Source organism: Mus musculus, chromosome 2 (genome assembly GCF_000001635.26).
Source record: "Mus musculus strain C57BL/6J chromosome 2, GRCm38.p6 C57BL/6J".
In the NCBI taxonomy this organism is placed as follows: Eukaryota; Metazoa; Chordata; class Mammalia; order Rodentia; family Muridae; genus Mus; species Mus musculus.
This window is the reverse complement of record NC_000068.7, coordinates 118662224-118686214: the sequence shown is the minus strand read 5'-3', so window position 1 is coordinate 118686214 and position 23991 is coordinate 118662224. Positions and strand designations below refer to the sequence as shown.

Here is a 23991-nt window from a genome sequence, read left to right as displayed (position 1 = left end):
AGCAGAGAGATCTGGGGAGAAAGACCACCAGCCAGGGGATTACAGAGGCTGGGGGCTAACAGAGTGGTCAGTGGAGCTTCGGGTAGGAGATCGGATCAAGATTTAAGAAATCGGGGAACCATTTAAACAATGGGAAATCTGACTTACAGGAAGGCCACTAGGGCTCATCCAAAACATGGCCAGGCCAACTGTGCTTGGGACAGCATGTTTGTGAAAGTGGAAAAGTCAGAAAAATCTGCAACAACCAAATTAATTTAGAAAGTTCTGAAATCAAGGTCACAGTAAGTAAAAGTTAATTGAATTACGATATAAAATGAAATAAAGCTGTGCATAGTAGCTCACACCTGTAATACCAGATGAGGCAGGAGGATCAGGAATTCAAATCAAGGCCAGCATGCACTGAGGCCAGCCTGGGCTAGAGAGCCTGTCAGAAGAAGAGAAGGAAGAGGAAGAAGAGGAGGAGGAGGAGGACAGCGACAATGATGATGACTGGAGAGATGGCTCAGTGGTTAAAAGTAATTACTGCTCCTACAGAAGACCTGAGTTTGGTTCCCAGCACCCACATGGCAGCTCACAGCCACCTGGAACCTCAGTTCCAGTGGATCTGACACCCTCTTCTGACCTCTGCAGGCTGATATACAAAGCACATACATACACGTGCAAAATAAAATAAAGATAAATTTTAAAAGAGAGAAATGAAATGGCATTATTTATCATCTAACATTAAAAATAGCAAACACCCAGGAATAAATTTCTTCATATTTAAAGCTATAAAGCATTATTAGCGATATTAAAGTATGCTCGTCTGCTGAGGAGTTCACACTGTGAAGATGTCAGTTACTCCCAAGTCAACCTACAGACTTATTTCAGGCTCAGCATATTTCTTGTGGCAGAAACTGACACACTGATTCTAAAATGTGCAGGGAAACAGAGAACCAGGAATAGCTGCAGCAATCTGAGAGAACAAAGTTGGAGGACTATACTAAATATATATCGAGGTTTACCATAAAGCTAGTGTAATTAATATGCTGTAGAAACAGCAAAGGACTGACAAACAGAGCAACGGGACAGAAGCAAGAATCCAGAAATAGACCCACTCAGATGAGGTCACTTGATTTATGGCAAAGGTGACATTGCTATATGGTAGGAATAGATGATCTTTTCTGTAGCTGAATGTAGCTGAAGCAATTAAATATCCATGGGAGTGTGTGGGGGGAATGAAGCTGAAGAAATGAGCTCTTGGCATACCCTTAAATTAAATAGAGACAAATCATAACCCACATGTGAAAGGGAAAATCATAAAACTGATGGCTGTGTGTGTATGTGTGTGTGTGTGTGTGTGTGTGTGTGTGTGTGTGTGTACAGTCTGTCTGTCCCCTCCTCATTCCCCTATATGTGATGACTATATTGGACCCAAGTTTGATGGTTTCTTCTGGAATTGCTGACATGATGGGCCCCACACCTGTCTGTGTTCATGAAACCCAGAGGCAAATTAAAACACCAAGGTTTTCTTTGTCTAAACAGGAATGGGGATCATTACTTAAAGTTTCACCTCTGCCATTTGCCAGTGCAGTAGGAAGGAAACACATGAAGATAATCACTAAGTTTAACTGGTGGGGCAGGAGGCTTTCCTCCTATGCCACCTCCCCATTCTTCTAAGGGAAACAACCCGTTTTTTTAGATAGGGTTTTTACAACATTTGTAGCTTTTCTCTGGATACTTTGTGTCTTTTACCCTGCTCCACTCTTTTTTTTTTAATTTCTTTATTTTACATATATGATGAGTACATTGTAGCTGTCTTTAGACATACCAGAAGAGGACCTTGGATCCCATTACAGATGGTTGTGAGCCACCATGTGGTTTCTGGGAATTGAACTCGGGACCTCTGAAAGAGCAGTCAGTGCTCTTAACTGCTGAGCCATCTCTCCAACACCCCTTCTTTACTCTTGTTCTACTCTTTCAACTCCCTCATATTAGATAAGAAAGAAAAAAAGGATATAGAGGGAAGAAAAGAGATCCCTGAATAAAGTTAGGGGTTGAAAAGGGGGTGACGTTGTCATTAGACTACTTCCTGCTAATCAAGGGCATCGAATTCCTTGGGGCAAGTTTGATCTTCGATGTCAGGATATCTAATTTCTTCTTGTTGTAGTTTCTTCTTTCTTTGTACACAACTACTTAACAAACTACAACCATTAACAACCAACAACATCTCCTCCAACATCCCACCTATTGACCCTAGCATTTATTCTTTTTTTTTTTTTTTTTTTGGTTTTTCGAGACAGGGTTTCTCTGTGTAGTCCTGGCTGTCCTGAAACTCGCTCTGTAGACAAGGCTGGCCTTGAACTCAGAAATCCGCCTGCCTCTGCCTCCCAAGTGCTAGGATTAAAGGCTTGCGCCACCACGCCTGGCGGCCCTCGCATTTATATACCCCCTTAGAAGTCCCCAGAATTCCAAACATTACACTACCTCAGAAACTACCTGCTACCGGCAAGACCACACCCCTGCTAAAGCACAAGACATGTCATAGTCAGCTGCTATGGACACCTGGAAGCAGCCCCATATCCACACCTGGGATTAAAACAAAAACATTCTTATAATGTTTCTGTGTTTTTTGTTTTAAAGAAACCAAAATTCCAAATTTGTCATTACAGATGTAGCCCAGACTGGCCTTCTATTAATCCTTCTGCTTCACACTCCCAAGTGCTGGAGTTACAGGAGTGGATTACCACACCCAGATAACAATGTTTGTATCTATTTTGTTATGGCTTATTTTTACACATGTGCATGTACCTGTGCGTAGGTGTGTGCATGTGAGTGCAGGCTCCCTCAGAGGCCAGAAGTGGGTGTAAGACTCCTTGGAAGTGGAGTTACAGACAATTGCGTGCCACCAGACTGACTTGGGTACTGGGAACCAAATTGCAGGAGCAGTACATGCTCTAACCACTTTGCCATCTCTCCAGGCCTCAAAATACTTTTAAATAGAAGAGGGATCCATGATAGCCAGTGTTGCCCAGGCTCCATGAGTGAGGCAGGATATCCATGTCCTCTGCCAAGGACAGCTGCTTAGTCAGAGGTCTCCAACTTGGCATCTAGGCCTTCCTTCCCACATAGTTCCAAGAGCCTTGAGAGAGCAGTTGCTGCACTTGCCCCCATGCTGGGGTGTTCAATCAATTCAGGCTACACCAGTCTTCAAATGTCACCCACCGCTCGATTCATCCAACGAGGAGCTAGTGCCAAAGAGGAGCAGGGCGGGAGTTTCCTCTCAAACCATACGTTCCCTTCTGCCTAGGCTGAGAAAGAGGGTGTGGCCTCAGACCTGATGTAGAAATGGGCAGACCCAAAGCGGTTGGCTTCCCCTCTTCTGTCGGACACCAGGCTGGCTGAGGATCAGAGCCCAGGCTAGGTGTGCACTATGCTTTCAACATTACCTCCCAGCTCTCTGACCCATAACTGGATCAGAGCAGGGTGCCCAGTGCTAGGAGGGCTGACTCCAGCCAACACCAATTAGAGGAGGAGGCTCCTCTGGCAGGGAGCCTAGCAGAAAGAATGTAGCAGTTCCTGGCAGACACTTTCTGGGAGAAGTGCTGCCATACGCAGTAAACCCTGGAGAGGTGCTGGTGTGACATTCAGGGAGCCACAGGCCTGGGGTCACTGAGAGAGGGATTGGAGTCCAAGGAGGTTTGAAGACTCAGAAAAGGCCAGAGCTGTTGTTGAGTATCTGTCAGGCCTTTCCTGAGGGCTAGCAGCTCTGCAAGGGAGTAGTCATCTCTCATCATCTAGATAAAGAGGCTCAGGAGGACAGAGGCTGCCCCAGATCACTGACACAGGAAGTGACCATGTATGTGGGGTGGGGGTGGGGACTAAACCCAGATCAGATTGCATGACCCTGCTCTAGGCTTATGCCCACCTATGCAGCGAGCAATGCTGTCCCTATGCCCACCTATGCAGTGAGCAATGCCATTCCTATTCCCACCTATGCACTATGTGCAATGCTCTGCTAACGATCTTCTTCTTGGAAGTCTTCACCAGCAGGGAACAGGATCTAGCTAATGACCCAATGAAAACCAATGGAAGTCTAAAGTTGGGGGGATGGGGCCTTCTCTCTCCACCTGACCCGGGGCTTGTCTGAGCCCTGGTAAGCAGGGCTATCCTGACTTGTAGGTTACCCCTTACTTTATATATGGAACCAGAATGTTTTATACTGTGTAAGGAGTGGGCAAAATGTTTTTTAAAAGGTTTCGCTAGGGACCGAGATGACGAGGATCTGCATATATTAAAAACAAAGTCCCTGGAGGTGGTAACCATAGACTTGGCTCACAGGGAAGTGGGCAGGGTTCCATGTTTGATGTCCCCATGATGCCATTGGGATGGGGAAAACAGTTCAAGCATCCACTTGGAGGATGAGAGGGTAGCTTTCAAACTGCAGCTCCCAGAGGAGACAAGACAACACGGCCAGCTCCTCACAGATCCCAGACAGAGCTATAGAGGCCCAAGATGGACAGAAACTTTACAACAGAGCCCTTGGGGTATATATACATCTGTTGTAACTGCTATTTGGGAGTCACCTTTGGGTCCTATCTTGAATCAATATCAGTTGTTCTCCTAATCTGCCAGCCCTGCTTTCATCAATAGTGAATGTCCAGTGTGGTCACCCACCTTACCCTGCCACACCTGGCTTTGGGTGACTTCAGGTTTCTGCACTTTGAGTGCCTTTCAAGGATCCACTGAAGGGATTCAGGGAAGGGACCACAAGCTGAGAACAATCGCGAGTGGAGAGGGTTGTGCAGCTTCTGGGAAGGGAACTGGAGTAGGTTAGATTAAGTTACTTACACAAGCAAGTTCTGGGATACAGGAAGGAGGCTGGGAAACACAGAATAGTGAGTGACAGACACCCAGCTCAGGTGCTGGTGACATAGTGGGGAGTAACGGTCCAGTTTCCTCACAAGAAGGCTCAGGCCATGCTTCTCGGAGCTCATGTCTAGGGCCCTAAGGCTTGGCAGGAATCTTGGAATCTGTGGCCTTGACCTAATCTTTAGGTCTCAGCCTTTGTATCCATTGCTGATGGGAGAAGAAATTCTTTCCCTTTGGCCAGCCTCTTCAGGCACAGCGAAAGAGAACAGCCTGTTCTTACTAAGTTGGAGTGGTTTTTAACAAGAATCGCTCAGGTTTGAAGGGCCAGGCTCTAGACCGAGCATCTCAAATTCAAGATGTGTATCCGCTGGTCTGAGGAGTCCTCTTTGCTTTCCATCACAGAGGTGAGGAATGAGATGACCACACAAACCAAATTACTCGCCCAAGGATAGCAGCAAGAAAAGACCGGGTCTGTTTAGACCTGAGGCAAATTTGGCTGCAGTTGATTGTCAGGACCCCACCCCACTCAAGTGGTATTTCCCAAGATTTTTTGAGGAAGGGCTTACTTACTTCAAAATCAGACTGCAAGACAGAAGCAACCTTCCTAGATTCTACAGAGCTTAGAAATGTTCCCATTTTTGCCACTATCGAGGCCCCGTGTGGCCTGTGGAGGCCCCGTTCGTTCCATGTGAGCTTCCTTGAAACTCACCTTGGGTCCATCACCCCACCCCTCTAGGAGGAATGGCGGGCCTCCTCAGCTCCCTGACTGAAAATTTCTGGTAACAGAAGATGGCTTCAATTGTCTTGTTGGCCAGGAAGATTTTCCTTAGCCTTTACTCTCTGGAGTTTGCCTAAATATCAAATTATATCATTTACTATGCGCCAGCTTCACTCCTAGTCTGCACACCATAGTAAATAAGACTTCACTTTGGGGAAAGGTGAGCTTATTTCTTCCAAATAGATGCTGGTTATCCTGCCCCAGAGAATGAGATGCCCACTCCACGAAGCCTCTGAACTACCCTTCTGCCTCTGCCCATGGTATTCCCAAGAGGAGTCCGGCTACCCTCTGCTTAAACATGTTCAGCAACAAGGAGCTCCTGTCCCTGCCCAAGGCATGTATGGGCCTCTTACTGCTCAGCCTCCACTAGGCTCCAGGCCTGCTCTGTTTCTCTCTACATTTCCCTGAGAGTCAGGGAAGGTGGCACCCCAGCCTCCTATTCTGATTTCCCAGACCACACTAGGAGAAAGTTTCACCTGCTTTTGGCTCAGTTGCTACCTCCAGACTCAAGCTGTGGCCCTCTGGTGGCTTTGTACAGCTCTATAGGGCCATGCATGGTGCAGAAGGCCCCAGAAAGCTGAGAAGGACACAGAGGTTCTGTTACCCCACTTGTGTAACCCAGGCAGAAGAAGTGGGACTACATCTTCCTACCATTCCCACACAACAGGCCGCAGAGAACCCCAAGGGAGAGATAACAGGGCTGTTGTTTAAAAGAATACAATGCTGAAGCTCATTCAGTAGCTAATGTCAACACTCCTGCTGAATGAGAGGTTGAGGAGCAGGCTAGCCAGCTCAGGACAGTCAATTTTGACTTGGGCTTTGTCTGGCCCAGTTCCAGACCATTCTAACAGTGCTTGGTCCAGCAGACGCTCACATTAGTCCAGCTCTCTGACCTCTGTGTGCTGTGCCTAGAGTCTTGGTCTCGTACCATCCTGCTTCTGTTGCAAGATGCAAGATGCAAGATGCAAGACAGTCCTGGGCTGTCCTGGGCATGAGGCTCTAAGTTGGGCACTGCCTCTAAGAAGAATGAAGAATGACATTCCTTCAGGGCACTGCAGGCCAGGGCCCTTCTTACCGTCAGATTTCAGTGACTTCATGTAGAAACCCTGGTCCTCAGTACCCTTCCAGAAGAACTTCAGCAGCGCTCCCCAGCCACAAGACTGCTTTATATGTCTATAGCCCTTAGTTGTCCAGAGCCCTCTTGTGGTCCTCCCTGCTTTATGCTCAAAAACTACTGTGAGGTAGGTGGAACCTGCTTTGCCAGATTCTCCCTTGACTGCCCTGGAGCTCACTATGTGGACCAGGCTGGCCTTGAACTCACAGAGCTCTTCCTGCCTCTGCTCCCCAGTTATAACACCATCCTGGGTGTTTTTGATTCTTGAATCGATGGTTTGTGCAGGCATTCTGGGCTCTGTGTTACAGATGGAGAAACCGAGGTTCTGAGAAAATCTGTTCTCCTTGATTATACATGGAGAGGTTGGGATACAAAGTCCCTCTGACTTCAAGCTCCTACCAGGAGGAGTACCAGAGACATCAAACAGTCTGCCCTGTCACACAGCTACTTAAGAGCAGAGATGGACACAGAAGCCACAAGCCAAAGACTCCTGGTGTCCCAAAAGTACCCAAGGTAACAATATGCTCAGCTCAAGCATAAACATGTGAGAACACATGTGAATACATACAGATGTTGCTGCTGTTTCTGTCTGTAAAGCTGGGTCTCCTTCTAGATGTGGCCCCTTCCCCTGTGCTAGAGGTGGTGAGTTAGGACCTCCCATTATTTGCCTTCCTAGAGTGTCTCTCTCTCTCTCTCTCTCTCTCTCTCTCTCTCTCTCTCTCTCTCTCTCTCTCCCTCTCTCTCTCTGCCTTCACTTTATATCTATCATTTGGCTCTAATGCCCTCCAAAATATCTTGCGGAGTGGACCACATTGTTCTCAAAGGTCCCCATTCAAGGTAGCTTAAACCCTTCTAGCTGAGAACTGGTGAGGTACCTTCTTGGGCTGTTGAACATTAACTACTCCAGTTTTACATTTCAGCTGTCCTATGTGGACAGCTTAATCCTCGCCACTTGACACTGAACCCCACTTTACAGACATTAAAACTTTTAGGGGGGAAAACAACTGCCTAAGTAATCAACAGCAAAGTGGGGGTCTGAAGCCACCACCATTTGGTTCCAAATGTGTTTCCAGGCCCACTGGACCAGGGACCACTCCCCACCTTAACACAGAAAAATGCCAAAAGAACTTAAAAAGCATTAGAATATGGCAAAAAAAAAAATGCAGAGAATCTGGCTCACATCCCCAGAACTCTTGTGCCTTAGCCGCTGGTGATACCGGCAGCACACCCCCACACGGAGAGCTACTCTCTGAGCATGGAATGAGCTGGACACTGTTAGCAGGGCTTCCTGCACTGATGAGCACAAACTTGGGTTTGCCACCGTCTTTCTTGTCTGGAAGCCTCTTGCATGCATTCTGTGGACCTGAGCTTTGGGACACTGCCTTGTTCAGCCGGTTATCAAACCTGATGACATCAGAGACTAGGCGGGCCATTTGACTCCCTGCTGGCCTACCATGTGTTGGAAGAGGTTGCAAATGACTTATCTGACACAGGCAATGGATTGAGAAATGGCACCTCCACCGGGCCACTGCCACTGTCTAACAGTACCTGGAGGAATCCAGCTCAGGAGAGCCCCCTGCCCTCCCACTGCCCCTCCCAACCTACCCCCTAGGAAGGTCTGGAGCAGGAGCCCCCTCACTCACCTCCTGTGGCCTTCTCTCCGCTCCTTTCTCCCTTCTGCGGTCAGCTCTCTAGAGCATGGAGGTGACGGGAGATCCCGGGACCTTCCAGGGCCAGTCCTCTGCCGGCCTAGGGAGAAGCACAGTGTGATCAATGTAATGAAGTGTCCCCGCGGATTCTGCGACTGGCTGGAGTCCAGGACGTTGGGAACCGCACCCCGCCCGCCTAGCGACAGAGCGAACTCGGGTGCCTGCTGAGCCGCAGAGAGTGGGACTGGAGAGGGTGGGGGAGGGGGCGCAGCACCACTTCGAAGGTCGCCCTTGTCCCCGCGCGATCGGTCCCGTGCGGCGCTCACGCCGAGGTGGGTCGCCGAGCCCGTGTGCCGGAGCCCATAGGCTCCTAGGACCTGCGGCGAGCCATTCCCGAACTTCGGGGACTGAGAACCCGGGGCAGGGGCCGTGAGCGCGCGGCAAGCCTGGGTCCTAGAGAGCCGTAATCCCCACCCGGGTTCCAGGGATCCCCGATCCTCCGCGGGGCCTCGGGCACCCACCTGCCAAGCGGGAAGCCACGGAGAGCCCCGAGAGGCCGCGGGAGCCAGGCCCGCCCTCCGCGGGAGGGACCTCGGCGCGGGCACGGCAAGGAGGGGCGGCAGCACGTCGGTGCGACGCCCGCTTCACCTGGCGGGGAGTTGGACCGCAGGGTGTGGCTTCAGGTGGAACGCCGAGAGCGCGGGAGCTCCGGAGAGATAGCGAGGGGCGCTCCGGGCTCGACCAAGGGGCAGCTGCATGCCCACCGCCTTCCCTCCAGCAGCTCGGCCCCAGCCCCGCTGACCACCGCCTGCCAGCCGCGACCTCCCCGCGGCGCCAAGCCAGGACCTGGATTATCTACTAAGCCGCGGTTGTGCAATCAGCTCGTTAAGTAGCTCGCAAATGCCTGTTTTGGAGTCCCGGGCCCACTCCCCAAGATGTGCCCACTCGCACATCTCTCAGGGCTCGATCCGAAGCCCTGAAATCCTGCATCTTGGCTTGCTTGCCAGTCTGGACAAGTTCCCCAGCTCTGCGACTGTCCTGGGTTGGCCTCTTTGTGCAGGCAGGAGAGCAGGATATAAAGGGATTCTGATTTCTTTGTCATCCTGGCTTAGTCCTGAGAACTTTATGTGGCTTCAAGATTACAGGAAAGGGACTGTAAGCAGCCTGGCACACGGGAACAGAATAAGTTCCTGCAGGAGCCCTCTACCTTGCTTGGGGGAAGCAGTGACCACCTGTCTGTCTCCTCCCCCAAACAAGGAATAGAAAAGACCTTCTCTGTCCTTCCTTGGACCCTCAGAGAAAACTGTATTTGCTGAGTGATAAGGGGATTCTGGCTTAGAAATATGTACATTTGGCACTCAAAGGGCTGCTTCCTGTGGGGGGCTAGGTGATTGGTGTCACAGACAGGGACTACTGGACAGAGGACAGTACTGCTTCTTTGGCCACCACTGCTGGTATCTCAGGCTTTGTCTTTTAAGTGACATCATGTTTGCTGTCTATTTTCGCTCACGGATTCTTTAGCCCTATGGGTGACATTTCTGATTAAGTCATCTTCATTGTGGATTAGGTAGCTAACCTAGAGCTTATGACAGGGCTCTACTAACCAGCATGGAGGTGATCCACAGGTTCTCGCCAGACCCACAAAGGCCTATGCCCTGTCTGATTGCCTCTCAGACCTCCATGCCCTCCATTCTACTGGAGAAGGCATGGTGGCAGGCTTATGTGCAGTGGAAGGGTTGTACAGAGGCTTCGGCAGCTGATTACAGGTTCTCCTGATCATCCGCCCAACACAGATATGCACATTTTGTGGCTCTCTGCTTTGCCCCGTCTCCTCTGTGCTTTTCCTAAGTGGATTCTCTTTCCTTTGGACATTGTAAGCAAAACCCTGACTTCTGTGGGCAGCCAGGAAGCTGCCAGAGGCCCTTGCAGTGATACAAATGGCTCCCCCACAGATCTCTGGGGCCTAGGTACTTGTCTGATGCTGGCTGTAGGAAGAAGGTTGTGCTGTGTGGAACAAAGGACAAGATTGGTTGTTGTGAGTTTGAAATGAACTACAAATCAAAGCTGGGAAGAAATGCAGCATTGAAGCTAGAATCAACACCCTAAATTGTTTTTTTAACTGATCCACAAGTATACATGAGCTACCATCTTTTAATAAAATACCTTTATATGCCAAAACCATGGCTCTAAGCATTAATTTTGAATTGTTGAATTACAATAAAATATGAATATTAGAATATTATCAGAAGTCAATTGGCATCTAGTTTGGTTTGAATCAAGGATTACATACCCCAGAGTAGACATCAGTCAAGTCTCAGTCCTTCCCTTACAAGGAATAGGTTTAGAAAACCCTAGGTTCCCCCTCCACCCTTGGAAGCTGAACTGGGGACTGGGGCCTCAAGAAAGGCAGGGGTTCTCAAGCAAGATGGGCCAAGGAGGTAATGACTCCTCCATTGATGAAGTTAACCAAACCTGCTATCAGCAAGATTTGCTAGAGAAATCATGATCAGTACAGGACTACACTGGGGGCATCCCTGGCGTAGGGTCTAACACACACCAAGCCACACTTCTACATTTCCCACTGCGTCTACACAAGTTCAGCTGCACTAGGTGGGATGGTGCCCAGCGGGGGGTTGGGATGGCTGGGATCTGCAGGGTCGATTGAGTGGCTATTTCCCCTGTGTCTCCTTGTCCCTTTTCTCTGTGTTCCTCTGATCCATGCCCAGCTCAAGCCTGCCTCAGAGGAGAGAGGATGACAGTGTGGAAAGTCCTAGCAACAGACTAAAGAGTGTTGCCTCCAGCGTGCATGCAGCTCACTCTAGGCCTCTTCCCCCTATTGTGGTGTCAAGGATATGGGACAGCAGGTATGCACTCCCCTGAGGAGACATGGTCTCTGGCATGGGTCTGTAGCTCAGGGAACTCGCACAGGAGCTTTGGGATAAGCACGGGAAACACCAGAAGAAGGGGCTCTTGGAATATTGGCCGGCCAGACAGCCAGAGCAATCTTCAAGGGCCTCAGGGTGGCACATGGGGTGGAGTGAGCACTTCCCAGTTCTCTGACAGTCAGTGGCTGTCGGGCCTGTTGTAACATCTGACTGGCACAGCGAGGGCTGTGAGCCCAGGTTAGGGCCAAAGAGGAAAGATATGGATCAACTTGTGGTTTAGAAATACAAACACATTATCCTTCCCAGCACCTTTCTGCTCAGGACTTGAAACGTTTCCTAGGAGCCAGGAGCTTGCTAACAAGCTCCCTGTGAGTTTCCTATCTCTGGATGCCTCCGTTCCCGAACAGTAGTAATCAGACCTGCCAATTACTGAATGGTTCCTGTGGGAGGAGCCCTGAGCGTAGCTCCTAGCATACACTGTCTTATTTGGTCTGCGTGGTAATCCTGCGTGGAAGTGCCATATTATTATTCTTACTTTACAGGTGATGAAAACTGAGGCACACCGTGGCTAAGAAAGGACTCATACTTCCTAGTAAAGCAAACGCATGGATCCTTCCCCACCCCACCCCACCCCCACACTTACCTATTCATATGCTGAGATCTAATCGCCAGGGTGAGGAGATTCCTAAGAGGCAGGGTTTTACAAGTATTTAGCACCTAAAGGCCCTGTAGCTACCCTAGTGGTTAACCCCAGCCAGCTTTTCAGAGGCAGAGGCAGAAGCAGGTGGATCTCTGTGAGTCTGAGACCAGCCTAGTCTGCATAGCACGTTCTAAGACAGCCAGGGCTACAAAGAGAAACCCTGTCTCGAAAAACAAACAAACAAACAAACAAACAAACAAACACTACCAAAGTAGCCTCTGGTCAGCAGGAAAACATTCTCAAAGAAAGACCTGCGCCCCTCCCTCCCGTCCAGCTATCAATCTATGAGGTAGTGGACCACAAGGAATTATGATTTTCTGCTTGAGTTCCTTTCTAAGGGAAGGATAAGCGGAAGCCCTGGTGCAAGCCAGAACTTGCCTCCCAGGGAGGGACTTCGTACAGATCCGACAACCCATCCACCCACCTAGCAGGATGTTGCTGAGACAGAGATGGGCTTCTAAAGAGCAGAACCACGCGCTGACAATAAGGACTGGTTAGTTACACTCTTACGGTTCTCTATTTAAAATCAAACCTGTTGGTACTCCTAAAGACGGACTTGGGGGGGGGGGTCGCTGGATCCCTCTTCTGTTCCTCTTCCCTGTGCAGCCATATTGTATACATCTTTCTCCCCCCTACCCCAATCCCCACTACTCCTTTCTTTAATTGGCCCTATATCAGTGAGGTGACTGAACTTAGCTTGTTGCTACCCTAAAAAACCCATAACATATCATGAGTGGGATTAGTGCCCTACACAAGAGGCCCCAGAGTAGGCTCCAGGCTCTGGCCACCTGATGTTATTATGAAAAGACACTTATAAACCAGGAAATGGGTCTTCACTGAACATCAAATCTTCCAGCATCTTAACCTTGGACTTCTGAGCTCTCAGAATCAGGAGAAACAGTGTTGTATATAAGGTGTGTGGTCAATGGAAGTCTGTGCAGATGTAGGTGGCCTAAGCTGGTTACTGAGTGAAGAAGCCACAGGTATGTGACACAGGTATATGATTTATGAATATCTCTTAACTCTAGTGCTCAGAAGTTCCTGAGGCCAAGGACAGTCTGAACAGGTGGCAGTGGGAAGAGGCCACCTTACGCCACTACTCAGGAAGAGTGAGTCTGATACAGTGGCTATCTCCACCCTGAATCTGAAGAGGGCGGGGTGGGGGGGGCGGAGGGGGTTCCATATGTGCAAGACAAAGGTGGTCACTGAATCCACTGCTAGGAGCCAAGTACTAGGTTTCATGAGTCAATAGTCAATACTGTGCCTGCAGACCCTGCTTCACGCTCTCTCTCCATCACATACCCAAAGGGACTTGATGAATCCCACATTCAGAGACTACCGGGGAGGCAAGCACACTGTCTCCTGCACATTGGAGGGAGGAGGAGGGGTCCGATGGAGACTGGGCTCTAGGAGGGGCAGAGAACCACCTGTCTCTTTCTGCTCTGGGGTTGGTCTAGCTACTTCCCTTTCCATGACAGCCCATGCATGCACGCGCTAATGGGACAAGCGCACAGTGCCTGGCTCTAAGGGCCCGGGAGCATGAGTTGGAAGCTAACTTTATCAGACCCTTTGGTCCTCCTGCAGGAGGAGGCAGGCAGAGCTTAGCTGTAGAAACCACCAATTCCCTTGCCCTGTCTGGGTGTTCCCATGACCTCAGCTTTGGTTTCTTGATGTGGATAGTGGGGGAAACTTTGCTCCCTTCCCTTGGGAGGGTGAAGTGATAAGGTCTAAGCATTGGGGTGCAGAGGTCCTTGGGACCAGCACCTCCAAACTGAGTGAACACAATGGATGAAAGAGTAAGAAGACCACACACACACACTCACAGTGTACACACACAGTGGATACACACACCTTCCATAAAGATCAGTCAAGCCCATTGTGGTACAACACAGAGCAGAATCCCAGATTCTTCTAGAAGGTCAACTACTCAACCAATTCGACAGGTATACCACTCTATGGCCTAGAAAAGAACCCAGCTCAGCCTAGCATCCAGTTATTGTTGGGGAAAAGTCTAAGGGTGCCCACTTGATGGGACCTTCCATTCATTTGCTGATAGGACAAGAACTCAGGCATTCTGGCCTCACACATAACAGTCTCTCTCTCTCTCTCTCTCTCTCTCTCTCTCTCTCTCTCTCTCTCTCTCTCTCTTTCTCCTTTTCCCCAAATTCTAACCTTTTCTAGACTGCTCTCCAAACAAAAACTGCCGGTGGGAGTTCATTTCAATTAGCCAGACCTTCCCAAGGGACCTGGTAACCTGAGATAAGCCATTCAGGAACATTGGCCTCTTTGCAGACCATGGCACCCTTCCCAGGGACATGGACTATGATCTAAGCCTTCCTGGGAAGGCCTGGGGAGCCAAGCTATCTCTACAGTAAGGACACTTGCTTTAGAGACATGATGAATTCATTTAATATCTTCTTGCTACAGTTGCTTTGCAGGTTCTACTATTAATGGCCTCCAGATGCCTTTTGCTGGCCCTTCAGCTCACTAGCTGCCATTGCTACTGGCTGAACTAACAGCTGGAAGGCCCCTTGGATAGAACCCCTTTCTCCCTGTTGAACCTGCAGTTGCTGCCTCGGGGCTGAGGCTGTGGGAGGGCTATGACTGTAGCCCTTGGGTCTGACTTTCAGGGAGCCACAGATGGTGATGGTATGGGGGGGGGGTGTGGAGAGACTCCTATGCCTGGACAGATGAGGACCAAAGTTTCTGAGGGTGCATGAGGCTGCCCTCCCCAAGGGCCACCCCAATTCTCTGAATAGGAAACTATACTTAGGTGTAGTTACATGACAGTCAAAGGGTCTGGGCTGTGTGGCCACTGGGGAGCTCTGGCCACTAGGTTGCTATCTGAAGGCATGGCTTGTTTAACTGCCATTTGGCTGGTCTGTGCTTGACTGACTGTTCGCTCCTGGTATTTCCTTTCCTGGCACTTTGGTACATACTGGGCAAAGCTCCTGTTTGCTTACCGGAACATTCCTGTGAACACTGAGAAGGTGGGTCCTGATCACACCATTGCCACACCCATACCTGCGCCCCTGCTTAGCTGGTGGATGGTGAAGGTTTCCCCCATATTGCTCTTACATGCTTTGTAGAGTCCTGAATATCTACTTTTTCTGCCCCATTTGCTGTGAATCCGGCTCCATCCTTCCCGTGGGCTAACACTCAGTCCTCCTTTCTGGACATTGGGCACACCCTCTTCTTCCAGCAAGTTCTACCCTAAAATCTTCTTGCCTGTCTCAGATCTGCTGACTTGGGACCATGCTCCTCCTCCTGGGAACTGACCTCTAATGGTGATGGGTGCCAGTTACACTCCTTCCTCTGGGCTAAAAAGATGGCTCCATGGGCAAAGTACTTGCTGTGCAAGCATGAGAACCCAAATTCAAACCCTCTCCCCTGCCAAAACCCACATAAAAGGCCAGCTATGGCCCAGCACAGAGTGTATCTCTAGCTCTTGGGGCAACCAAGAGACAGGGCTTACTGGCCAGGTCGTCTAGCAGACATAATGAGCTCTAGGCTCAGTGAGATACCCTATCTCATAGGGGGATGCTGGAGAGATGACTCAACGCTTGAGTTCTTTCAGCACTTCTAGAGGACACAAAGTTCAGTTCCTAGCACCTATCATATCAGGTGGCTCAAGACTGCCTGTAAGTACAGCTCCAGAGGGTTCACCACCCTCTTCTGGCCTGCACACACACGTTGGCGTCCACAGACACACACATAGGAAACTAAATCTCTCTATATATCTCTCTGTCTCTTTGTCTCTTTCTCACTCTGTCTCTCTCAAAAAAAAGTAAGATAGAGAAGTAATAGAGGAAGACAATGATGTCAGCCTCTGGCCTCCTCATGGATCCGTTGAGCACATCAACATGTAACACAGAGACCATACATGAGAATCTCTCTCTCTCTCTCTCTCTCTCTGTCTCTCTCTCTCTCTCTCTCTCTCACACACACACACACACACACACACACACACACACACACACACACACACACACACACACAAAGAGATGACCCGAGATCCACCCCCCCCCCACATGCCTCCTCTCTGCCTCTGCCCAGATTCTCTCATTTCCAGGTGTTCTTATCATTACCCCTTCTTGGCCTAAGTCTTTCACAGCCTGTGATACTTCCTGGGACACACAGAACTTGAGTCAGTCCACTTACATATTAGTTAGCTCTGTTTGTTGGCCAGTGGCCTAGTGCAGTGCCCAGGAATGATATCTGTCCTTGGGGAATACTTGGTTAATAAACACAAGCCAGACTGAGGCCCCATGCTGAGCAGAATGCAGGGCGAGCCAGCCAGCCCAGCCAGCACAGGTCCCTGTAAAAACAACATGCACAGAGGAGGCATAAGGACCTGTCCAGCCTCCCACTGTCAGGCCAAAACACCTCTCTCAAAATCGTCAAGCTATGAGCTATACCTGCCTGCTGCTGGTCAAGGGAGATAGGGCTTTTAGTTAGTGGGGTGACCTCAGGATCCCCCCTTTTCTCTCTGGGTGGGTTTTCCTCTATACATCAATGAGAGTTGAATTAAACATTGTCAGAGAACCCCTCCTTTGTCTTGAAGGTGCTGCGGCATCTAAGAAGGCCAGCTCAGTGATGGATAGCCCTTCCTCTCCTGGGCAACTTGTACTCTGGCCGAATGGTCCCCTAGCTCCTTCTACCTTGTACCTTCGTGTACAATTCCACATGACTCCTCGTGTGAAGCTGGAGATGCTCCAGGCACTACAGAACCAGTCCTCCCAGTTTTAACTCTGCTGATGCCTGAGCTTCTGGGAGTCCAGGATGCTGTGACGGCAGCCTTGAGCAAGGTGACTGGTTTGTTGCTATTTGCCCTGGGGGAGAGTAGGCTGGGCCCCTGCTGCACTGAGATCAGAGGCCAGAACAACACACAGCTGACTTGAGGTTTCTGCACATACTTTTCTGAGAACTCAGGGAAGTCTTTTCCGCGCTCTGGGTAGCCTGAAGTGAGAAGGAAGGAGTCAGCCATGATGTTCTCTCCTTAGCCAGAGGTCTAGGGCCCTAGGATACAGACACAAATGCTGACCAGCAGAACACCCTCAGGACAGTGCTATCTGAATCATGAGCAGAATCAGTGTCCCAGAGAAGTCCTGATCGTCCAAAAATGTCATCAGCGCCCCCCCCCAAATACTTGGGTTTCTGTACTACAGTAATACCATAATGAGCTTTTATAGACATTACTGATCAGGATGAGTGCTCCTGTGCTGGGCTGAGGTCCTGTGGCCGGCCTCTTGTCCAGAGAGGAAATTTCTTCCAGCTTAGCAAAAGAACTTGTCATGTTCTGGCTTTGCCTTTGTTTCTAGGTGAAATCACAATGGGTGGAGGTGGTAGTGGTGGTGGAGATTAACTTTTCTAAGTTACTAGGACAGATGACCACTTGGCAGGAAAAGTTTAAAAAGTTTTGGAGATTGAGCATCAACTCACCCCCTGCCCTCCCCTTAAAAAAAAAAAAAAGCCATCTTTCATCAGTGGTCCTCTCTGCCTGCAGCTGTCCTAGCTTTGTGTTTCGGATGGGCATAGTGAGATCACAGCTCTTCAGGAACTGCATCATCCACTATGAGAAAAGATGTCAGGCCTACAGCAATTGCTTCGCCTCCCCATCCTTGCATGGGTACAGCCCACTCCAAATCCGTAGAACCCTGAACTCCCGGCCTCAGAAGAAGGAACTGTTTTCAGTAGCCTGGGTTTTTTTTTTTTTTTCCTTTTTTTTTTTTTGTTTTTTCAAGACAGGGTTTCCCTGTATAGCCCTGGCTGTCCTGGAACTCACTCTGTAGACCAGGCTGGCCTTGAACTCAGGAATCCACCTGCCTCTGCCTCCCGAGTGCTGGGATTAAAGGCATGCGCCACCACTGCCCGGCTAGCCTGGGGTTCTTTAAAGAACCTGAGATCACAATTTGCTCTATGGGACAAATGGATCGGTGTTGCCATTCTCCCTGGCTTTCTTGGTCCTGGACCCGTCGACTTTTGCTTCTCTCAGGGGAGGATCTTCCACAGTCACCCAGCAAGCCTTTCCTGCATCCCCTAAATAATATGGGCCCCTTCTTTCCAGCACCTTGCTCCTCTCATGGTCTCAGCAGTTTCCAAAGCATCCTGACTACCCCCTCAACAGCCCCAGCCCACAGGTGCTAATTATCTTTGTGGGTTGGGAGAGGAAACTAAGGTGGAGAGGTGTGAAATAACACATCCAAGTCACCAGAATCAATGAAGGCCTGACACACTCCTGACTCTGCTCAGTGACATTTCCCAGGTCTGGGACGAGCATCCTTTGCCTGGACCTAGAGATCGATCCAGTTTTCTCTCATAACATAGGGATTTTGTGTGGGGGGTGGTTACATTTTTATGAAGTGGCTAATTTAAGACTGGCTCAAATTCATAAATTATTTAGACTGGATGAATCATGGGTGACAACTTCAGAGATGAGACAGGCCATCGAAGGCATAAGGAGAAGCCATCCAGTTATAACCTGGCTCTGTGGCTCCGCCTTGACCCTGAGCTCAGTGTCTCTCTCCATCCCTTTCCTCTGTACAAGCTTCCCCAGGGCCCAGAGCTCTGTCCTGTTTCTCTCTTTCTCACCCCCTCTTCCAGCCATCTGGATCTGGTACTTAGTAACCCGGCAATCACTAGCTTTGAGCCAGTGAGCAGCAACAGGCACTATCTGGATCTCACAGCCTGCCAGGTACCACAGTCTACTGGCAACTAAACCCCCAATGCAACAGGGTTGAGAGATATTTGGGTCTCCAGGGTATCACCCTTATGAGTGGATGGTTGTCCTTACACAGCGTAGATCAGAGTGGGTGCAGCTCTTTTGTCTTTCTGCCTTCTGCCATGTGACATCTCAGTCAGCGCTGAGGCTTTTGCTAAATGTGGGCCCTTTGACCTTGGACTGCCTGGCTTCTGAGAGTGAGATACAGATAAAGCTCCTTTGTGTGCAAATTACGTAGCAGTACATTACTGCAGCGCATTTGATCACACTGTGAACCCCAAGATCGTGAGCTAGAAAACACTTGTGTTGGCCCTCAGCCCTATCACACACCTTTAATCCAAGAGCTAAAAAAAGTCGACCCTGGGTCAAGAGGCAGACCTTGACCATGATAGGGAACCAGCCGACAGGGATGAGCATAAGTAAACAGAAAGGAGGGTCTGTGAGTCCAAGGGTATTTTAGACAGTGTGGGGAAGGAGGAGGAGTTTTTCCCTCTGGGATATTGGGAGAGTAGGAAGGTCAGCTGGGTGCCTCTCTGGTTCTCTGAGCTAGAAGCGTCTACACTACAGTGTCTGGCTCCTCAGTCTTGGTTTGGTAGACCAAACACCAGGGAGATTTTGTGTTTAAAAACAATAGTACATACTATGTTGTAGTAGCACACACAGACAAACCTCCTTTTCATGGCCCCATTCTCCACTTATTCCTTCCTGGACCCAGAGTCTAAGTTATGATGGAGGTAGAGTGTATTGGGGGTTGAGAAAGAGTCTGGGGCTAATAGTTTCCCAGGTCATGAACACACACACATACACACACGAGGGCTAACCTTGGCTGAGAAGTTTCCATTTCCTATGCTTTGCCCCGCTTTGCTAGCTAGCCCACTTCTAGCAGGAGACTCACAGAAATGAGCTCTTTTCTCAAGCTGCCTCCCTACCAAGGCTGGCTACAAAATGCCTGACAGTAAGGTCTGCAGGCCCAGCACTGCCCAGGTCTGACCACCTGCTCGGCTGCTGGCTGTTCCCACTGACATCTGGATGGCAGCCACTAGGAAAGGCTCTCTGCTCTCAGCCACAGGTCTCCCAGAAGATTCTCTGCCTTCTGCAAGCAAGATAAACTGCATCGGGAGTACCTCTGGGCCATGTGAGTAAGGATACCATCTTCTAGTATCTCAGCCTATTCCTTGACTGGCACTGCCAGTCCTCTGTGCCCAGAATCTCCCACAGAGACAGATAGGGTCAGGGACCAGCCCAAAGGTTTTACTGAACCCCCTTAAGACCCCAGCAGACTTTCCATCTCCTGATGGCCTGGCTTCTACCCTAGGCTTCCTCCTGGCTAAGCTGTCTGCCTCCCTAAGGGACTACTGCTCGCTTGCATATTCACTAGCACCTGCCATTCTGCTCGCAGCTGGGCTCTGGCTTCTGCTCAGTTCTGCAGACCTGGAGGCTCCCTTAAGAGTCACCTTCTGGGAGGAAGCAGAAAGCCCTTCCATGGTCTGGTCGTTTTCCTCATCCCGAAGCCAGGTATAGATGATACTATCGTCTCCTCCTGACTGTGGTCCTTTGTGTCCTCTCTCCCAGGACAGGGAACAGTGTTGGTCATCCTGAGGAAAACTACATAGAGTAGGCTGTACCCCACTGGCCTGCACCTTCCCTGTGTCTGGCAAATCTCAAATGTACCCAGTGTATGTGGGTGGGGGAGGGGTCACCAGAAAGGTTATGCAGTTCCTATGCCCTGCAGGGCTCAGAGTTTCCACCCAAGTCAAATACTTCTTGAAGGGTTCATTTTTGGTGCCAAATCCCTTGGTGCCCTTGTCATGCGAGTTCCCAGGCTTATCACCAGAAAAAAAAAATGTAGGTAAAAATGCCCACAGAGCGGGGCCCTTCTTAACCCAAAGACCAACCCCCAATCCTAACTAGGTGAGCTCCCAAGCCCACCCTGGGAACTCAGTTTTCATCAGAACCAACTTAGGGAAAGACACCCCTGTCTCCCCGGAAGGAATGCAACATTTTCTGACCTTGGCATTCTACACCAGTGGCTACACTGCACTAACCTTGCTCCCTGGGGCATGGACTTGAGTTCCTGGGGCCTGATGAAGCCCACCAGCCCAGAATCCTGAGCAGAAGTGGTAAGCCCAAGCAAGACTAAGGGTAGCACTAGCTTGCCCCCAGGCAGGCCCCTGGCCCTGGCCTCATGCTGACTTTCAGAGTCAGAGTCTGCCAGGTTAAGTTCAGGGAAAGGGCACCAGTGGGGGCTGGAGCCCAGTAGGCAGAGGACGCACCATAAATATTTGCAGAATGACTACATGAGGGGCAGGTGAGAAGGGCTTCTTGGAAGAAGTGCTGGTGGCCCTCGCTTGGTCTGGCAGGAGCAGGAAGCAAAGGCAGGGACTGTAGAAACAAGCCCAGAGCCAGAAACTGGTTTCCACCGAGCTGTTTCAAAATCTACCTGAAGAGGGGGTGGCCAACAGTCAGGTCACCTCAGGGATCCTTAGTCCAAGAGCTCACAGTTTTTGGTTTTTTGGTTTTTTTGTTTGTTTTTTTTTTTTTGTGAACACGGAGTTAGCTTCTCTGGCCTAGGTGAGGAGTGGCCTCAATAAATGGATACCCTGTCCCCAGCTCAAGAATCCAGAACCTGCTGCCACAGTGGAGACCTTACCTTGGCACTCCTTCTGGGCAGCTGGGCCTCACCCTCTCCCACTGTAGGCTGGTGCTTGTCTGGAGCCCAGAAGCTTGGTGCTACCTTTAGGCAAAAAAAAAAAAAGAAAGAAAAAGAAAGACCCCGGTGATTTTCTCTTTCAGCCGCTTTTCCCCAGAAGGTCCCTGATTGGTGTCATCTCATCTCTGTGGGCACAACCTCCCTGCCTGCGGCAGCTTACTCACCAATGTGCCTAAAAGCCTGCCAGTTGTGTGGAGGAGGTAGGGGGCCCACACCCCTCTGCCTGTCACACATAGGGGCATGCCTGAAAGGGGGTTTCAGGGTGGCCCCCAGCCGAGCCCCGGCCTGTAGCCTGCTCATTGGATGTGTCTTTGAGCTCAGCAGGGACACACATAGGAGCTGAACAGCTCTGCCTGGGAGAGTGATAAGATCCTTGTTAGAAAGGTGTTCTCTGGGCACTCAGGGCTGTCAGGAAGACAAGAGATGAACCTGCACACCCATGCCTATTAGTTTAGTTCCTAACACTTGGCCAGGCCTCAGGACCACGTCCTACCTTGGCATCTGGCCACGTCTCTGTCCTGTGGTCCCAGCCAGGGCTTGGGCCTGCCCGAGCAGGCAGCTGTCCTTCTGTCTGCTCAGGCCACGTGTTTGCTGTCCCTTCTCCCCAACATGCACTCAAGACTAGGCTGGCCCAGCATCGATCAGAATCAACCCCTGTCAGGTCCCCATCCCAGCTCTCTGCTGACCAGCGGCTGTCCTCAGATCTGGCTGGGCGCATACGCACTGTGACACACCCTCACCCTCTCACACACGTGGGTCCACACCCAGTACAGAGCCACCTACCTGCACAGGCCTGCCTATGCCAATCCAGTCTTGCTCTCCAAATACCAGTGACCCTGGAAGCCACACGTTTCCTTTTACAGAAAGATCCCCTTGAGAGGTGAGCGCAAAGGCAGCCCAGAAGGACTCCAGTCGGTGTGGACTAGACTCCCCTTCTCTCCCAGAACCTTCAGAGGACACACGGGCAGCCCGAACACCATGTCTGCTATTGTATTCTGCCAGCCGAGGTCTCTCCATGGGCACCTCTGGCTCCCTCCGTGCCTTCCATGTCCTTAGGGGGTAGTGGCAGCTTCCGGGCGAGTTCCATTTTCCTCCAAGCCGAGGTAGGGCGGGGAGAGTTAGAAGGGGCGGGCCTCAGGGACACCTCCAAGTTTTCAGCTCCCCAAATAATCAGATGCAAAGGGGGAAGGAAGAAAAGCCAGGGTGGGTGGGTGACTCAGTGGCGGTGGGCCGGCTTAGTCACCTGGATGGCTGCTTGCTGCTCCCGGCATGTCAGGAACCGAGCAGTGCCCTCCCCCCACCTGCTGTGGTCTGCCGCTGCTGTCAGGAAGAGCTGGCCGTGGAGCCCCCGGTGTGTTCAAGCTGCGGAGCAAGCGACAACCGCTCCCGCCTTCCTCTGGTCAATCGATCAGGGCCCGGCAGCCCCGGCCGCGGCGCACCCCTCCTCCACCGTGCACCCCAGCTCACTTTGGGATTTCTCCATTAGAATCTCAGGCAGCGACCTGCTCCTGTAGGGCGCGAGCAGCTCCAACGTTGCCTGGCAATTTTGATATCGTCGGGGGTTGCCATGGGGAGGAGGGTGATGTCATTGACACAAAAAAACCCACTGAATTTACAAATCAGCTGGGGCTGGAGCTATTTATAAAAAAACACGTTTCTTACTGCTTTCCTTTGCTGAGGGGGAGGAGGGAGAGAAAAGACTGAGGGGTGGGATTCAGAGGAGCCTACTGTAGTTCACCTCACCGTTGTTCCCCAGAAACCAGACCTTCTTGGCTCACAGCCAAGCCTAACCCCCTTCCCATCCGCGCCCCAGGTTTGCAGCTGTGGGTCTCAGCCCTGGCAGGCGTGGCCACACCTGGGCTGCACGTTCTCATCTGGTTTTGTCCTAAAGGGCAAAAAGGGTGAGGATGGAGGGTGGGGTACTCAGCTCTGTGGGTACCATCTTTCTGTTCTCCCCTGCTCCAGCATCGCCCCTCCCACAACTAGAAACAGTTGCATGGGAGGAAAGGAGACTCAGGATGCCCACCTGCTGGTTCCCTGAAGAGCACTCCGTAAGCATGGCCCCTCCCTCACTGTCTTGAGCCTCCTGCCTCCTTCACTGGTCATTTTCTCTCATGTCCATCTGGGAAGTGCCCAAATTCCCGTCTTAGCCAATTGTTTGCCTTTTCCCTTTTCCCAGGCATCATTCCATAATCTCTCTGTGGCTTCCTCTAAACTCTGCTGAAGGCTGACCTCAAACCTATGTGGTAGCTGCCCCATTGTGAACAGTCCAGCCCACACTGCCCACCACGTGTTCCTAGACCCACAAGTACTGCCACGAGAAAGCTAGAAGTCTTCTGATTCTAACTACCCAAGGGGGCACTAAAGTATTCACATCACTTTTGAACATTCATTCTTAAAATGTGGCTAACTCCCTGAGCTCTGAATTTTCAGTCTTGAGCTCACATCTCAGCTCTATTGTTCACTAATTGAGTGACTCTGGCCTGCTGTTTAATCAACTGAACCTCAGTGTCATCATCTATAAAATGGAAACAATTTCACCTGCCTCCCAGGATTATGGGAATTCCGTAGACAAAGCTGCCC

General features: G+C 50.5%; 1 protein-coding gene across 5 annotated transcripts in view; it reads right to left on the bottom strand.

The window, feature by feature from the left end:
• The window catches only part of Pak6 (p21 (RAC1) activated kinase 6), a 34976-nt gene extending 11806 nt beyond the window's left edge, over positions 1-23170 (bottom strand). Inside the window, exons 1-3 of one of the 5 annotated variants that reach the window (XR_866265.3) lie at positions 22192-23170; positions 21349-21432; positions 8387-8492 (exon numbers count right to left, since the gene is read on the bottom strand). The gene's annotated coding sequence lies outside the window, so the exon portion shown is untranslated. Of the gene's footprint in view, positions 1-8386; positions 8493-8913; positions 8970-21348; positions 21433-21901; positions 22147-22191 lie in introns of those variants that run through there. The other 4 variants (NM_001033254.3, XM_011239419.1, XM_011239420.3 and 1 more) reach the window with 4 other exon arrangements.
• Between the last annotated feature and the right edge of the window lie 821 nt (positions 23171-23991).